Source organism: Lycorma delicatula, chromosome 5 (assembly GCF_047948215.1).
Source record: "Lycorma delicatula isolate Av1 chromosome 5, ASM4794821v1, whole genome shotgun sequence".
NCBI classification, from domain to species: domain Eukaryota; kingdom Metazoa; phylum Arthropoda; class Insecta; order Hemiptera; family Fulgoridae; genus Lycorma; species Lycorma delicatula.
Window position 1 is genome coordinate 156068316 of NC_134459.1, and position 18594 is coordinate 156086909.

Here is an 18594-nt window from a genome sequence, read left to right on the forward strand (position 1 = left end):
TGATATGCATTTTTAATTAAAGGTGTAATGTTTTTCAATAAGATTTTACAGTAAACTCACCACATACATATCAAAGGCATCGCATCATTTACACAATTTCGAGGCATTATGACACTGCACTGTTAACGAACTTAAGACATCGATAAGACTGAAAAAAATTAATTCATTCCTAAATCCAGTGCTTAATACAAACAACACAGTTGTTTTCCAGCTACATGTTCTGGCCTGTTTAGACATGATTAATCTTGTCCATGAAGGCTCACTCTTCAGTATTACATACATTCACAGGTGGCTCAGGAACCGGAATAATTTCACTGTAGGTACAGGTCTGATTGCAGATTGCAATGAAGGGTATTTGACAGTTTGTTTAGATTTTTTTTAGAAATTCCAGACAAACTTGTTAAACAAAACAAAAATATATCACAAACACATAAAAACATATCACAGTCACATATGTGACTGTGATATGATTTAATTCTTTATCTAGTATTGCTTATTTATAGCTTACAAATTATGTTAAAGTTAAACAATAAAAAATGAGGTAACAAAATACAATATATAGGAGCTTAATAAGCTAACTTTACAGAATAATGAAAAACATACTTTAATTAAAATTAAAAAATTTTTCAAAAATTGTGGATGATAGAAGATTCTGAGTTCATATTCGTTTTCAGCATCAAAAAACAATTAAAATCATATATCACATGTTAGGACACAAAAATTATGTTAATCAGGGTAATTAGAGAGGAATTTCTCTTCTTTCAGTCACTTATACAATCTTATCAAAAATTGTAGAGAACAGAAGGGCACATCAATAAACAACTTGAATACATCAGAGTGGTTTAGAAAGTTAATGAACAGAACAAATAGTTTGTGCAAGAATAATAATATGAGACAGAATGGTGAAATACAAGAACTATATAATTATATTTTACAAAGGTATGTGATTCTGCTGGTAGAAATGGACATAAACATTAAACTTTTTAAATGAACAATTTCCATGCCTTTTCTAAAGTTAATTTATTTTGAATTATCGGTACCATTAAATTAGAAAAAATGCTTTGTAATGAGATTCTCGTCCCTTTTAATTGTTCTGGATAGTGAAAAGAATGGAGGAAAACTAAATGTGGTAGGAAAAGTTTAGGTTACAAAAAGGTCAATCTAGGAAATTAATAAAATTATAAATTATACATCACCCATTTCAAAAAATAAAAACTGTACCCCATTTTTTATTTAAAATCTTGATTTCTTCAATTACACAGATTATAAACTGCTAAAATTTCATTATTTTATGAATTTGTGTAATTACTGAACATTAATCATTTTCTAGCAATTTAAATTCTATTAAAATATGAAAACATTTACTAGTAATCAAGAAGAAGAAAGATTGTTTGTTTTGTCACATCTTTGTAACAATAATAGAATACTGAAAAAAATTAATAGATTTTTGCTGTAAGAAAAACAAAATAAATTACATTGAAGCAATTAAAAAAAGGATCTTGAGATCCTTAGGAATTGCACAAAAGTTCTTGAAATCAGGAACTCTTTAGGAAATTAATTTTCAATCATGAGTTGAGAAATAGAAAAAGAAAATGGCTGTGGAAACGAACTGAAAAAAAAGAGAAAGAGAGTGAGTCAAAATTAAAAAAAAAAAATGCTGGAACAAATTTTCTTTAAATTATTGTCCATAAATCCCTAAACAAGAAAATAAAGCAACATTACAATGATACATAAAAAGAATAACAAGTATAGGTAGTGCATAAAACACAGACCCTAATTGCTGTTCGGCCACTAGACATAAAAAAATGAAATTTTTATAAAACTGCATCTCAAAACAATTATTTTTTTATAAGAGGCCACCACACTCAGAACTCCACAGTTGGAACACAACATTTAAAATGGAATAGTTAAGGTTACAGAATCCCAAACCTGGATGTACACACACTTTAGTAGCACTTTCACCACATAGGTTGGGCAACTTTAAAAAAAAAAGGTAACTTAATTTAGTTTTAATCATCATAACTAATACAAAATATGTTTAATAAACTTGCACTCAGTCACACTAATACAATCTATTTATTTTTACAAAAAGGAATGGTGTATGTTTTAAATAAAAAAGCATTCTGTTTTCTGTGGAACTTTGTTTATTAGATTAAAAAATGAATCACTTGGAATGTACATTTGAAAATTAATTGATAATACAACTTTTAAATTAAAATAAACATACATAAACTATCGTTTCAATTTCACAGATATAATAAAAAAATCTAACTAAATAAATCTGAAATATTTTACATTATAAATAAAATGTACCTAACATCACATAAGAATTACAATTTATATTTTATAGATGTGTATTTCTAAAACTGAAATTTTTATTACAATAAAATATGTCTATTCACAAAGAAAATTAATTGCACATAAAATTTAAGTAAAACTATTTTTAATAAGTCATATAAACTTCTTATAGCAAACCTTTAGCAAATTATTATGAAAAACTATTGAAATAGCAAAGAACGCCAAAGAAAAGCTCAACTGTTTAAAACCAGTAACTTAACTAAAAAACTCAATCCCCCAAATAAACAAAAAATAAAGAATATATAATCATATTTCTAAAAATTAATAAAGCATCTGGTGAGAATAACAATGCAATTTTTAAAAATATGATGATTAGATAATTAATGTATGATCTCTTAGAGAAATTATTTGAAAACATTTCGGAGACAGAAAAAAAATCCCACAAGAACGAGTAGTCTGCCCTAATTCACCTTCTACACAAAAAAGGAGACAAAATGGAAGTTAATAATTTCAGAGGAATTTCTCATCTTTCAGTAACCTATAAAATCTTGCACAAGTTGTAGAGAACAGAAGAACACATCAATAAACTATTTGGAGAATACATCAGGTGATTAAAACAGGAAGATTTTGTGTGGAACAAGTAGTCTGTGTAAAATTAATAATCTGAGATAGAATAGTGAAATAGAAGAATTATGTAATTAAATTTTAAAAGGTATATGATTTTGCTGGTAGAAATGGACATAAATGACAAACTTTTTAACTGAACAAACTGGTGGCAAGAGTAATTTACTTTATTTTAAAGATTCTTAATTTTTTTAGGAAGGGTTTTTTACATTGTCAAGTAAACAAGAAACTTTTTTTATATTTTCTAACAGTGTATACTTTCAAAGATATGTCTGTAAATATTCATGTCTGTAAAAATTCATAATATTTGATAAGTTATAACAACTTAAACTAGCAGAGATGCAGAGAGAATTTCAGAGCACGGTGAAAGAACTGGCATCTAAAGTTTTTATCCTCTATTGTTTAGGTTTGCAGCTTCTATTCTTCCAAAACCTCTTTGTATTGTGAACAGAATATATTTGACAATTTAATAGGACTATTACAATGATCTGAGACGAACATTTCAAAATGTTAGTTTTTGTTTTAGGTTATGGAGCATTTTTAATCATTTTGTTAATGCAAAAAAAGGAAAATAATTCACAACCAGGGGATAACAATAAAAGAAAACATTTTTAAAGAAATCGAACTAATAAAGATTTTGAGGTCAATATTGATAACAGACACAAATACCAGATTACACACTTCTTGTTTAGATTCATTCAAGACCAGTGTTATTTGAGAAAGGCAATGTTCAAGAAAAACACATTTAATATGTGATTTTTATAAGAAGTCTCAGTTGTGAACTTTATACACGTTTTGCTACACCACTTTTTCTGAACTGATGGAATTCCTCAGTGCCAACGAAATCACTCAATTGGCATTATTCTGGGCTTAAAATGTTCATAAATATCACCCACTTATTATAAACTAAAATTATATATAAATCTAAAGCTTTTTTAAATAGTATCTAATTTTTCTAAAAGTAGTTTGTACCCTTGGCTGATTTTTGTGGCGAGTGATAGTATCTCAGCCTTTCATCTGGATGTCCTGCGTTCAAATCCTGGTCAGGCATGGTATTTTTCACATGCTACAAAATTGCTATTTTATCTCATCCTCTGATGCGATACCTAACAGTAGTCCTAGTACTACTTTGTAGCTAAAAGTTATTTTTTTTTAATTTCATTCTAGTCTACTTGTGTTGATGTTTACCTGTTATAAAGCTACTAAATTTTAAATTTCACATAATTCCTTCAATAACTATCCCTTATACCATCAACCATCACGTTCAGACCTTGACTGATTGCCGTTCATTACCTTTGTGTTGATCAAAAAATGTAGTAATTTTTCTTTTCCTCAATAAATATACATGAACTACATAGTAAGAAGATTGCATCTTTATTAGGTTTTTAAAAACCTATTTAAATATCACCTGTGTTTGAGGCATACAAGGTAGAAACCTCCTTGCCTGAGGTTGTAACAAACAAAAATGAGAAAATGTAACGTTAAATTGTAAACCTTAGATAAATTTTGTTATACTTTTTTTTAAATATGCACACTTGAAAGAATGCTATCAATTTTTTTCCTTAATCAATTTTCTTAATATAAGATTTTTAAAGGTCACAATGGTTCAACTGATTAAAAGATTTTTGATAAATGTTACAAACATTAATTCTTTTCTTTAGCATGGAAATGTTTTTTTTTTTAATCACAACTGCAATTATAAAGACTTTTATAAATATGCATGTTAAATTAGAAAGATAATTTAAAACCTTTTAGTAGAAGTTACAAATTAATTTTTCTCTTTTATATGAATATTATTAACGTGTTTTTTTAAATCGCTTCTGAAATTAAATGACTTTTGACAGAAGTTACAAATATAACTTTTCTCCTTCGTATGAATATTTAAGTGCGATTTTAAAGTAGAACTTTTATTAAAAGACTTCTGACAAAAGTTACAAACATATTTTTTCTCGTTGGTGTGTAAATTAATATGCACCCTTAAATTAAAAAGACAATTAAAAACCTTTTGACAGAATTTACAAACATAATTTTTCTCTTTTGTATGAATATTTAAATGTGATTTTAAAGTAAAACTTTGATTAAAAGATTTCTGACAAAAGTTACAAATATAAGTTTTCTCTTTTATATGAATATTAAGATGTCTCTCTAAATCGTATTTACGATTAAACGACTTATGACAAACGTTACAAATATAACTGTTCTCCTCAGTATGAATATTTAAATGTAATTTTAAAGCAGAACTCTGATTAAAAGACTTCTGACAAAAGTTGCAAATATAATTTTTCTCTTTGGTGTGTAAATTAATATGCACCTTTAAATTAGAAAGACGATTAAAAACCTTTTGGCAGAAGTTACAAACATAATTTTTCTCTTTAGTATGAATATTAACATGTTTTTTTAAATCGCTTTTGAAATTAAATGACTTTTGACAAAAGTTACAAATAAAATTTTTCTGCTTAGCATGAATATTTAAATGTAATTTTGAAGCAGAACTTTGATCAAAAGAATTCCGATTCTCGACTAAATTTTCTATAGTTACATCACCATATACACACTTACATTCACTGGATTTTTTGTTTATAATTCCATCATTTACTGAATTATTCATGCATCTCTTACAAGTAATACAACTCTTGGTAGTTCCCTTGATGTTTCCTTTATCTTCAGTAATCTGTAGAATTAAAAATAACTAATAATTAGACGGTAATTGTGAATTAATGTAAAATTATTTCAATTACAATAACTTGTTTAAAAATATATATAACATATATGTTATAACATATATTCATAATAACCTTATAATAAGGAACTTTACTTATTTTATAGTATGCACTTGGCTAAAACTTAATTAGCATATACATGTTTTAAGAAAAATGAACAAATTAACTATACGAGGTCTGTAAATAAAGTAATGAGACTAGTTTATTTTGGCAGCCAAAGTGGCAACACTGTAAAGTTACTAGTAAACATATGGTTATAGAAACAGCTGATTTATATTTTAACTTTTCATGAAATGTTTTTGTTGTGCATTGAAAAAATGAGTGATACTAATTACGAGCAATGTTGTGCAATCAAGTTTTGTGTTAAAACTCTCTGTCACAGCCCACGTTTTTAGGTGGTTTAAAGCATTTTCAGATCGCCGGGAGTCAGTTGTGGATGATCCATGCTCTGGAAGACTGTTAATATCAAGAAGTGACGACAATATTGAGCAAATCAAAGACTTGATATGGTACGACCGGTGATTAACTGTCAGAATGATTGCAGAAGAATTGAATTTGAACTGCACCACAGTCCATCAAATTTTGACAAATGAATCGGACATGAAAAAAGTTTGTGCAAAATTGGCCCCAAAAACCCTCACTGTTGAACAGAAAAACAACAGGGTGGAAGTGTGCTGCGATCTTCTAGGGCAAATTGAAACCGATCCTGACTTTCTAAAAAAATGTTATTACTGGTGATGAATCTTGTATATTTGAGTACAATCCAGAAACAAAATGCCAGAGCAGAGTGTCACACTTCAAACTCAACACATTCCAAAAAAGCAAATATGAACAAATCAAAACCAAGCTAATTTGTTTATTCAATAGTAATGGCATTGTCCATAATGAGTTTTTGCCTATAAGATCAATATGTTTACCGAAAAATTCTTGAAATACTGCAAAAAGGAGTTGCCTGACTGAGACCAGTCATCAAGGCAACTGGACAATGCACATTGTCATACTGCACTCTCAATTAATGAGTTTTTGACAAAGAAAAACATTCCTGTAATTCCTCTATCACCTTATTTACCTGACTTAAGTCCTTCCAACTCTTTCCTGTTCCCAACTTTAAAAGAACACGTAAAAGGACAACATTTTGGAACAGTAGAAAACATTAAAAAAATGTAACCAACCATCTGAAGGATAATCTAGTTTCTGAGTTCCAACACTGCTATAAAGAGTGGGAAAACCATCTGAAGCGTTGCGTGGTTTCCCAAGGGAATTATTTAGAAAGTGATAGAGTCCACGTATAATTGGATTGTAAATAAAAAGTTTTTCTGAACTAGTTTCATTACTTTATTTACAGAACTCGTAGAGCAAATTTACAATAACATATAAACATATTTATTACTTCTATATCCAAACTGATCAGATCTATAAACCCACCAGCACATTTTAAAATATAAAATTTTACTTACAGGATGTCTGCATGTCCAAAACTAATGACTTATATTTAGGAAACCAGACACTGTAATTTCTTAAATGTTGGCTCAAATGACACGATATATCTCCAAGATTTGTTCAGTGTACTCTCAGAGTCAGCAGAATACGCATGTGTGGACAAGCCAACTCCAATGCAATTATTTATTTATGCTGTTATCACAAAGCTTTCGCCAAAAATTTCTAAAAAAATAAAATACTACTAGTTTTCAAGGTTTCACCTATGGAAACCAACTGATAATTATGAGAGGCTTTTGTTTCTATCTGTACATATGCTAACAAGAATTATTTGGAAGCCACAAACTGAAAGCTATTATACAAACAAGCAGCCCCCTTTTTACACCTCCAGGATTTGGAAAAATTTTATCCCCTAAAAATCACTTCTGTCACGTTTCCTCCATTTTACTAATGATAATAATACTAACCCACCTCCAAAAAAAGTAAAACAGATTATTCACTACCTTGTTAACAGATTCAGAGAATATACACCTGAAAAAAATTTAGCAGTTGATGAAAGCTTACTGCAGTTGGAAAGGTAGGGAAGCTTTATTCAGTTTAATAAAATAAAAACGGCACACTTTGGCATTAAGACATATGTTATTTCTGTATATTTATATATTTATATTTATATATATAAAATATAATATTTATATATTATAATATTTATATACTATAATATTTATATATTAACTGGTTATATTTATATCATGATAGTTTATGTAGGTGCTCACACAGAAATTGTAAAAAACCCAAATCATAGCTACACCACTTATTAGTGGTGTAGCCAAGAATCTTTTAAAAACTAGGTACCTGTTAGACAAAGGTTACTATATAATATTTATGAACAATTTTCATAAAAAAATAATCTGTTAATAGTTTTTAGGGGGTTTAGTGTTCATTTATATCATATATTTTTTAATTGTGAAAAATATATACATAGAGAAGATGTATATTTTTTCTTCAGTCATCATGTCAAGTTAGTTCATTATACACAGATTGAGCCAAAAGATCTATAACCCAATAATTTATATTCTTAAAAAATCTTTATTAACATAATATACTCTACTGTATTTTGGAGGTGAACAAAAATATATTTATATTTATTTTTCTCACAATAGATGTTGGAAATATTCTATATCTGCTGTAAACATGCCTCAACACATTTCTTCATGTTATGTGCTATTTTTCAGAGGGTTGCTGCACTTGTGGGATATTTTGTCTTAGATGTTGTGTTTGAGTCGGTAGATAGTGTGAGGGTTGTTCTTATCGACATTAACCTTCAGATGTCCCAAAAGAAAAAAGTCAGCAAGAGTTAAATCTGGCGATCTCAACAGCCACAGTCCATGAGAATGATGTGATCCCTAAAGAATCTGCGCAACATTGTGCTATTCACTGTGTATGGTGTTGCACTGTCTTGCTGCAGCCTCATTCAACAGTTTAATAGTAACACGAATTGTATGACGATATCCTGGTAACTTCAGCTGTTATCAATTCCGTGAAAAAGATTGGTCCTAAAAGATTGGTCCTAAAAGATTGATTCTTTTCTGTAAAATTGCACCCCAAACTCCAACCTTCTGTGAATGTAACAGGGGTCTCATGGAAAATGCAACGGTTTTCTGAACTCCAGTATCTGTCACTCTGGCTGTTTATTAGCCACTTAGGTGAAATTGCACTTCATCAGAGTAGTGTTCAGATGTTGACCACTGAACACAACATCTGAACACTGCTGCGAATTAAAAAAAACCATTAAGAGTAATGTAGTCTTTTTCTCCTATGAGGTTCTCAAACCTCATGCAAAACATTAATGCAATACGAACCACAAAGAAGCTGAAACAGAGTTTCAGCTTCTTTGTGGTTCTGCCAATACTCCCTTAAGACATTTTGGTTTATTGACACAATTTTCTTGAAGAGTGCAGCAAGGATACGCAGATATTTTCCAAGGACAGATCACTTAAACTATAAGTAAGCTGGACCTCTCTTTTTCCTGTTTAGCCTCCGGTAACTACCGTTTCGATAATTCTTTAGAGGATGAATGAGGATGATATGTATGAGTGTAAATGAAGTGTAGTCTTGTACATTCTCAGTTCGACCATTCCTGAGATGTGTGGTTAATTGAAACCCAACCACCATAGAACAATTTTTTAACCACCAGTTAAAAATAACTGGCTTTACTAGGACTTGAACACTGTAACTCTCGACTTTCCAAATCAGCTGATTTGGGAAGACGCGCTAACCACTAGATCAACCTGATGGGGTTAGGTAAGCTGGATTCATCCACACTTCCAGTTACTCTAAAGCGAGCAACTACGTGTCAAATCATTGATTTATTAGGGACCTGCGATTCAGGAAAAGCTACCCTAAAGTCTCCCTGACATTTTAAGAATGACAGCAATTTAAAGTTACTTTCAACAAAGAATGCAGTGTATAGTCTACGAGAAATGCATGGTTTGTTCGTTCACAGCTTACTCACTACTGTCATCAAAAGGGAGGGAAATTGCTAATTTATTGTGCACTAATCTTCTACCATAGCGTACCTGTTGCCTACACACATTCTCCCACCAGCAAAAAAACTAAATCTCCCTCTGGAGTACGTTTTAAAATTTAGGGTTATATATCTTTTGGCTCACTCTGTTTTCTTTAAATAGGTTCTTAAATTTGTTTTTTTATCGTATTTCATTGCATAATCAGAATATGTGAAAAAATATGCCCTTTTTTTAATTATAATAATCGCTAAAACTGTTAAGGGGTTAAAAATATTATTACAGAAGATACCATTCAAAATCTGTCTAACTGTTAAAAATGACAGAAACATTCAAGAATAAGACAAAAATGTGCCAAAGTAATAGAAAATTGTTGTAATTTTTTTTTTTTTAATATAAATTTACTATCAATGAAATATTGCAAAAGTAATTAAAAAAAAAATATATATATATATATTACTCTCTTAATGTGTACGTTAACAAGTGAACAATAAAGCTACTCCTCCACAGCCCAGTGAGATGAGGATGATGTGTATGACACATAAAATATGTACAATCTTGTACACTCAGGGCGACCATTCCTGAGGTTATGGTTAAATGAACCCCAACTACTAAATTACATCAGTATCCACTGTTTAGTTTTTAAATCCATATAAAATCAACTAACTTTTACTAGAATTTGAACCCGAGAACCTTAGACTGTGAAAATCAGCTGTTAAATAACTGATTTACGACAAGTAGACAACCACTAGACCAGCCTGGTGAGCTAAATATACAATGAAATCTATGTAATCCAAAATTTAGAAATTAAGTAATAATGAAAATATAATACAGTGATACACCAATTTTCCAGATGTCCAGTTCGACTGGACTGTTCAAATCCAGACTAGGCAATTTAAAAAAAAAACTAATACATATTTGAAAAATTTAAATACCAAAATCTTTGCTTCAACAGGAATTTTTTTATTTACCTTTTATTTTACAGGGTTTTTTAACTGACGGTTTTGCAATTCATTTAGCAAAAAATAATGTGTATATATATATATATGGCCCTTGTTAAACTAGTTATAAATGAAAATTTCTATACATTGTATTTTTTATACTATATTACTGATCTCTTTTTTCTTACATAAAATATGTAAATATTTAAACATTAGAATACTATGTACAGTATATCTGATAAAAAGTTTTTAAATTATCCTTTCCAATTATCCTGACTTGGCTTTGCAAAGTCCATCTGGATAATTAGTCTCCACTGTATGTGAAATCTAACACCCTTACCCCTTCATTTTCAACTTCTAGATTTTTTGATTTAACTAAGTTCGTCTCTTCTATTGTTAAAGAATGTTTTTCAATACCAACATTATCAATATCAAGCGGTTCCTCTTTCACTTGTACTAAATCTCCTTGCTGTAATGAAAAACAAAAAAATGAATCCTACAAAGTAAATATGTTTATCATTATTTGTATAATTTATAAAATTAAAATAAATTGTATCTATAATTCACTTACCACACACATTAATAGTGCAGCCACAGAAAAGTTATTAGCGACTTTAATTTGGCAAGTTTTGCATGGGAAAACCTAGAAAATATTTCTTTTGCTAAATGTTATCCAAATTTAAATGTTAAAAATGCTGTTTTCTGCAGTAAATCAAATTGTTATAAGTATTTCTGTAATATTTCAGTTTAATTTATTCATTAAATATTTTGAATTTTACAATGAATAAAAATTGGACTTGTAAAAAAAATTCTCCAAATAATTTTTGTTATGTTTGCGGAGAATTCACCACGAAAATTCAATGAAAACCAGTATCAAATCTGCTGAAAACATTTTAGAAACATTAATTTGATTGTCCCTTGAGAGACCGAGATAAATCCTGGGCTCCACGTGTAATATATATCAAGTGCTACATTAAACTAACACAGTGGTTAAAAGGAAAAAAAGACCATTTGTCTTTTTGCATACATATGTTTTGGTGAGAGCCTACTAACAATTATGATGACTGCTATTTTTGCTTAACAAATGTTTCTGGTTTCAATTCAAACAATAAAAGCAGTACCGCATACCCAAATGTTCATTCAACTGTGAGACCAGAACTTCATGGTGTTGATTTACCGATTCCAATCACTCCAACCTCTAGGAAAGAAATTTCTGATTCCCTCAGAAGGCTCAACCGATGAATCCTCAACTTCAATAGATATTAATTACATTCCAAAAGAATCAAATTCTAAACCTCACCTCATCACAGAAACAGAACTGAATAACGTAATTCATTTGCATTTGTCAAAACAACATGCAGAACTCCTAGCTTCACGTCTTAAAGAATGGAATTTATTAATCAAGAATACTAAAATTTCAGTATATTGAAATTGAAATGAAAATTTACTGAAATACTTTAGAAGAGATGGTTTAATTTCTTCCTGTCACTAAGGGGCCCTAGTGTGCCCTGGTGCCTGGTGCCCAGATGCATCTTCAGTTTAAAATCAGATAAAATAAATCAAATAGAAAGTAAAAACTGCAAGATAAGTCCTAGGACCAATAAAAATACAAAAAAATGGTTGCAAATTAAGAAGCAATAAAAATATTTTTACGAATATAATGAAACTGAGAAAATTTCAGATTCCATCAGAAAAAGAAGAACCAAATCTTTTTTCACGCTCACAAAACAGATCTTTAACCACATTTACAGTATAAAAAGAACAAAAATTAATAGATTTAAATGGTTCTAAATAAAATAAAAATATCTGCAGGAAATAGTACAATGTAGAACAATGTTTGGAAAACTGATAAAAGATTTCAAGGATTTCAAAGAGAAGTAAAAACAAACGATGACATTTGGTCAGAAGAGGGAAGGCAAAAATAAAGCAAAAGAATGAAAAACTCTTGGAAAACAAGGAAAGAAAACATAGAGAAGAATAAGAAATGAATGCAAAATACTACTTCATGATCCTCAGTCAGATAAGATGATGACATTACAAAATCTCAGACCAGATATTTGAAAAAAATCAAAAGCAATCTGAAAGCAGATGAAGCCATTGTTCTTATTGATTTTAGTGAAAACTACTCTTTTTTTTCAAAATGAAGCCCAAGGCTATCACTGGACAAGCAGCTGTTCTCTTCATTTGGTTGTGATGTACACATGTCATGACAACAATGAAGACCTAATAGTTTCAGTTTGAGCTAGTGTCTGATTACTTGGAAGCAAGATGTACCATTTGTTCATAAAATAAAAAAAGGTTGTTGCTGGATACTTGAAAAAAAGTTTTCCAGAGGTAAAAGCATGATTTATTATAGTGATGGATGTGCAGCACAGTACAAGAACTGTAAAAACTTTGTCAATCAATGCCTTCATGAAAAGGACTTTGGATTAAAAGCTACATGGTCTTTTTTTTGCCAGCAGCCATGGGAAGCACCTTCTGATGATATTGGTGGCACTGTCAAGCGCATTGTGACAAAAGCAAGTCTCCAATGTAGTCCTGGTAATGCCCAAAAATTGTGATTAGGACAAAAATAGAAAACAAAATTCACAATGATTAAAAAAGGAACAATGATAGAGGCACGCCAAAAACTAGAGGCTCATTTCTCCAAAACCAAGACAGTTCCTGGGACACATATAGAAACATTTATGTAATTCCACTGAGATAACAGATGTAGATAGCAAATGAGCCTTTGTAAAGACTTTTAGAAGACTTAAGTTCTTCTTTCATTCACAGATTTTATTCAACTCATTGCATGTTAACTTTTAAAGTTTTGTCAAAATTAAATTATACACTTTCAAGTCTTAATGTTTAAAAAATGATACTTTGTACACAAACTTATGAATGATTTTATGTACTAAATTAAACAAATATAGAAGTTATATACATTTTAGAAATGAGACATAAATTAGTTTACAGGATCTTGATGCTATTTCGAGTTGGGTCACATTAATGTGAATTTATTTGTCAGTTGTTTCATGATGTATTAAATGTATTGGCATCAAAAAACCACAGATTTTCTTTCAGAACCTACTTGTTCATACTTTTAGGATTATACATAAAAAAGGATATTCTGGTTACTGTAGTGCCTTTATCTTAAATCGCATTTTAAAATTTGGTTTTTTCTTAAAAAAATTGTGAAACCCAGGTTTGAAATTATATTTACTCCAGCAATTAAGATAAGTTGCTAAATGCATTTTTACCTTATTCTGTATATTTTTCTGAAAATTTTAGTGGAAAACCCATTGTGATACGATGAAAATTGACAAAGTTATAAGTTTTTTACTAAATCAAATAACAATCACTAAAAGCCTCAAAAACAATGACGTACTTTTTAACAAATTTAAAATATTAATGATTTTTTAAATTAGTTTAAAATAAGTTCTGAGACCATGGTTTCATTTTAATTTTTAGCTGGGTGATTTGAAACCCATTCTAGTTAAAGAAAGTCATGCACTTGATCTCAATTCTAAGCTAACTTTCGTGCCATTAAACTTACAAGTAACTTTATATTCCACAATAAATAAAAACAAATTGAAACTAGATACAATTATGTGAGGAAGCTGGTGAAAGAAGGAAGCTACATTTAATCTGAAAAACATGCAGCAGATATGTTTACAAAAGGACTATCATCTGCTTAAAGGAATGAAGACTCTCATGGGTATGAAAATTCAATTTGATTTATAGACTTCTGATAGCTTGAATTATGAACATCAGGAGGGAACATCAAGTATTATTAATATTTATTTACATACAACTTTCATGTTATATTGTTTCAAATATTATTTATAATTCTTATTTTTGTGAGATGCTATTTAATTTCTGACGCTTTTTAATAGAAAAGATAATTTGCAATATATTAATTAGGCATACATATTAGTTAGTTGAAAAGATGTTTTTAGTTTTGTTGTTCGGTTTTTACAATAATTCAATTAGTTTTTACAACAGTTTTTTGTAACTGATCCGTTTATTTTAGTGAATTTGACCTAAAACTAATAAAAATGACAGACATTTCCTTGAAGTTACCAAACAAATCTGTTTTCTATTAATTGTAAAATAATTGAAAGCTTCAACAATCTATTACAAAATTGTGAACTATTAACTGTATTTTTTTATTAATTTCGGAAAAAACGGATAAGAAAAAAATTTTAATTTAAAATACAATAGGGACAATTATTACTATTTACAACTAATAATATTAATAATGTGTCCACAATTACGAAGAGATTTTTTAATAAGACATAACTTCAATAAAAGATTTTACAACGATCTAAAATGAATTTACATCACAGAATAAAGCCCACACTACCGATTCATCATTACTAAAATAAAAAATCAAACTTAATTATAATATATTATTAAAAAAATCTAAACTTACATTCTATTAAAATATAATAGAATAGTATAAAATTACTTACTTATCAGATAAACAAATATGAACCCCAACGAACAAATAATACTGAAATTATAACACAGACCTATTATCCTTAGAGCAACCGGACAGCATAGAACAGTTGATCAATAATGCCACACATGCAATCTTACATGTCAATGCACGATGTCTGTTGGAAAAAAAATATATACATTAGATATATAAATTGCAGAATAGACTGAATAAATAATTTTTCATTCAATGAGCATTTAAAGTAGTTTTATACAAAAATAAAGAATTTACAGAAACTTTCATAAAATTCTTAGAAGCAATTGTTATTTATTAATTTATTTTTAAAAATGGACTGTCATTTAATTATAATGTTTTTGTTGAACACAAAAGTAATATAACACAAAAAAGAACATAGTTAAATATAAAAATTCAAATTACATTTACATTTACATCAATAAATTACAACCTTTCATTCTTTCCCTGTAGCCTCCGAGAATTACCGTTCAGGTATTACTTATGAGGATGATGTAAATGATATGTAATCTTGTACACAGTACCAGTTCGACCATTCCTGAGATGTGTGGTAAATTGAAACCCAACCACCAAACAACACCGGAATCCACGAACTATTATTCAAATCCATATAAAAGTAATTGCCTTTACTAGGAAATAAATTACATGTAATAATTTTTAATTACTTATGTATTTTTGTCTATGACGGTCGGCGATGATATTAGTTTAAAAATATAAACTTCTGTAAGTACAACCCACCCAAATTTTATATATATCTATTTAAAAAATAAAAATACTTAAATAAACTTAACTTATAAATAATTAGGTCTCTTTTATTTCACGTCGGTGGAGAGGAAATCTTTAGCGAACACCGTCGGACCGCAGAAATGATGTCGAATTCTCATCGACCACTGTTTCTAGCGATCACAATATCTATTGTGTTGTATTGAGTCTAACAACCACTAATTTGCGAATTAAGGAAATAGTCTTCCTCGCAGTTGTATTTTAACACTGGCGTCATCTGACAATAGCGGCGGTTTTTTTAAATCAGTATAAGCATACGTTATCCCACCGGCTGGACTTGTGGTGAACTCATCATCGTAAATCAGCTGATTTCGAATTCGAGAGTTCTAAGGTTTAAGTCCTAGTAAAGACAGTTTTTATACATATCTGAATACTATATCATGGATACACGTGTTCGTTGGCAGTTGGGTTTTCAATTAAGTATACATCTCAAGAATGGTCAACCTTAAACGGTACAAGACGACACTTCATTTACATTCATACATATCATCCTCTGAAGTAATACCTTATGTTGGTTCCAGAGGCTAAACAGAAAAAGAAAGTATAAGCATATGTTAGAATGTAGTTGAAATAAATAACAGCTGATAATAGACCTTTTTTAGTGGAATTTTAACATATCTTGTTCTTTTAGGACGATGCATAAATGAATGTTTACAAATGTCTTGAAGGAGAAAACCTCAATGGCAAAAGTTAACTTGCATTATGTCATGCTTTCCTTAGAAGGGTTCACTTCTTAAAAATCTTCAAATTAAAAAAATCAGTAGGACATAAGTGTCAAATGTGGTTTGAAAGGTGTCAGACCATTGTTGATGAGATAATGATTAATAATACATTGAGATTTCTTTTGTGGCAGTATGTTGAGGGTCTTGTAAATTATTATGTACCAAGCTAGATCTGTGATTGTGCGTAAAAATCTGGATTGAAAACAATATAATTATGTTGAATTTTGTTAATATTACCAGTAACTGAATGCCATAATTCCAGATTGGATTTGGGATGGCTTTGTAAATAATTAACTTGATCAAAGACAATTTTGAGTTTCAATTTAGAAATTCAATTGACAAAACTTTGTATTGAGTTGTCCCTTTTTTTTCAAATGTGAGCCTTTTGTAAAGGTGAATCCCAAAGTATTTTGCAGAATCTGATTATGGTAGCTGAATGTCAATGACTATAACAAGTGAATATTTGTTTGGAGTGAAACTATCATGTTCTTTTATTTTCATTAGTTTATTTCCCATAACTTTTTCCATGCTTCAATGTGGTTTAACTTTTCTTCAAGGTACTGTGACGTAGTATCTGGTGACTCATGAATAACTTACACAAACAATTAAAAGTACACTAATAAAATATGCTTGTTAGTATTAGAAGAAACAGGCATATCAGAAGTGTATGTAGAATAATATACTTCCTTGAGTAATGCCTGCTGTTATTGAAAATAATTCAGTCTGGAATTTAACCTTGAAATATCTATTATTTAAAAAAAACATATGTTTAAATACTGATATATATACTGATTAATTTCAAAAAGGCCAGTATGTCACACTATCTTAAATGCTTGGCAGATATCAAGAAAACTGGTAGAGCAGACTTTTTTTTGTCTAAATCTGTCTGAATATTAGCAAAAACTCTATGAATATGTTCGATGGTACTATGATCTAATTGAAAGCCAGACTGGTAGTCGGATATTAGTTTTTGTTGTAAAAAAGTTTTAAACTTGTATGCAAGATATTTCTTGAAAACTTATGAAAGTACAGGTAACATGCTAATTGGTCAATATGATATTGTATAATTAGGTGATTTGCCTGGTTTGATTGGTTCTGGCTATTTTCCATAGACCCAGAAAATATTAATTTCTGATAATGATTGTATAGTAATAATAACTACAACTAGCAAAACAAGTTTACAACGTTTGTAGTTTATATTGTAGATAGTTAATGAATTAGATGGTATGTGAACTATAAGGAATCATTCGTAAACTATCTAACTGAATTTTAAAAAAGTATTTGTTTTTAAAATTCAATTTTGGAAGTGTTTTAATAGTTTATAATAAGAAAATTTGCATTAATTTTACAAAAGCAGCAAAATTTATTTGAATACATAAAGTTGTTTAAAAAAATCTGTTCGTTATGTGATTCTTCACTCATTTTTTTTTATTCTGCATGCCAATCTGTAATTTTTTTTAAACTTTTAAATTAGAAATCTTTTTGGATGGACTTGAAATTATTTAATACATATTATTAGAATGAGACTTCTCCTTGATAAAGCAGTACTTGTTGACACTTTAAGTTTCTTATAGAAGACCTAATATGTGCTTAATCCCTTTTAGCAACTAAGTTACAGAGTCATGGGGTATTTATACAGAAATTAAAAAATATTGTTGTTATACGAACAAATATAAAACTTTCCAAACTATCATATTGTTGAAATTGCACATTAATTTGGCGTAAAACATGTTATTTATAGTATAATTCTCATGCATATCTGTATACGTATTAAATAGATCAATGACATCAACCATTGAAGTATACATCATCCAAGTGGATGAAAACTTTTCAACAGAAAGGTCTTTAGTGACAAGGCTTATTTCCACCTTACTGATATCATGAATAAAGAAACTGAAATTTTTGGGACAGTGAAAATACAAAAGTAGTTGAAATGGATGCATGTATCCACAAAATGACAATATCAACTAAAAATAACCTTACAAAAAAACTTTTATTTATAAATTTGAGTTGTGATAGTGATTGGGTCTTTTCCTTCGAGAACAATACTGGTATTACTGTTGCGGTGAATACTGTTAGTTATAATGCAAT

General features: G+C 29.2%; 1 protein-coding gene across 5 annotated transcripts in view; it reads right to left on the bottom strand.

Annotated features, from left to right (window-relative positions):
* Positions 1–2136: 2136 nt before the first annotated feature.
* The window catches only part of LOC142325511 (uncharacterized), an 84720-nt gene continuing 68262 nt past the window's right edge, over positions 2137–18594 (bottom strand). For 3 of the 5 annotated variants that reach the window (XR_012756554.1, XR_012756551.1, XR_012756553.1), the window contains 3 exons: positions 15000–15143; positions 10883–11011; positions 2137–5593 (listed from right to left, as the gene is read on the bottom strand). The gene's annotated coding sequence lies outside the window, so the exon portion shown is untranslated. Of the gene's footprint in view, positions 5594–10717; positions 11012–14999; positions 15144–18594 lie in introns of those variants that run through there. The other 2 variants (XR_012756555.1, XR_012756552.1) reach the window with 2 other exon arrangements.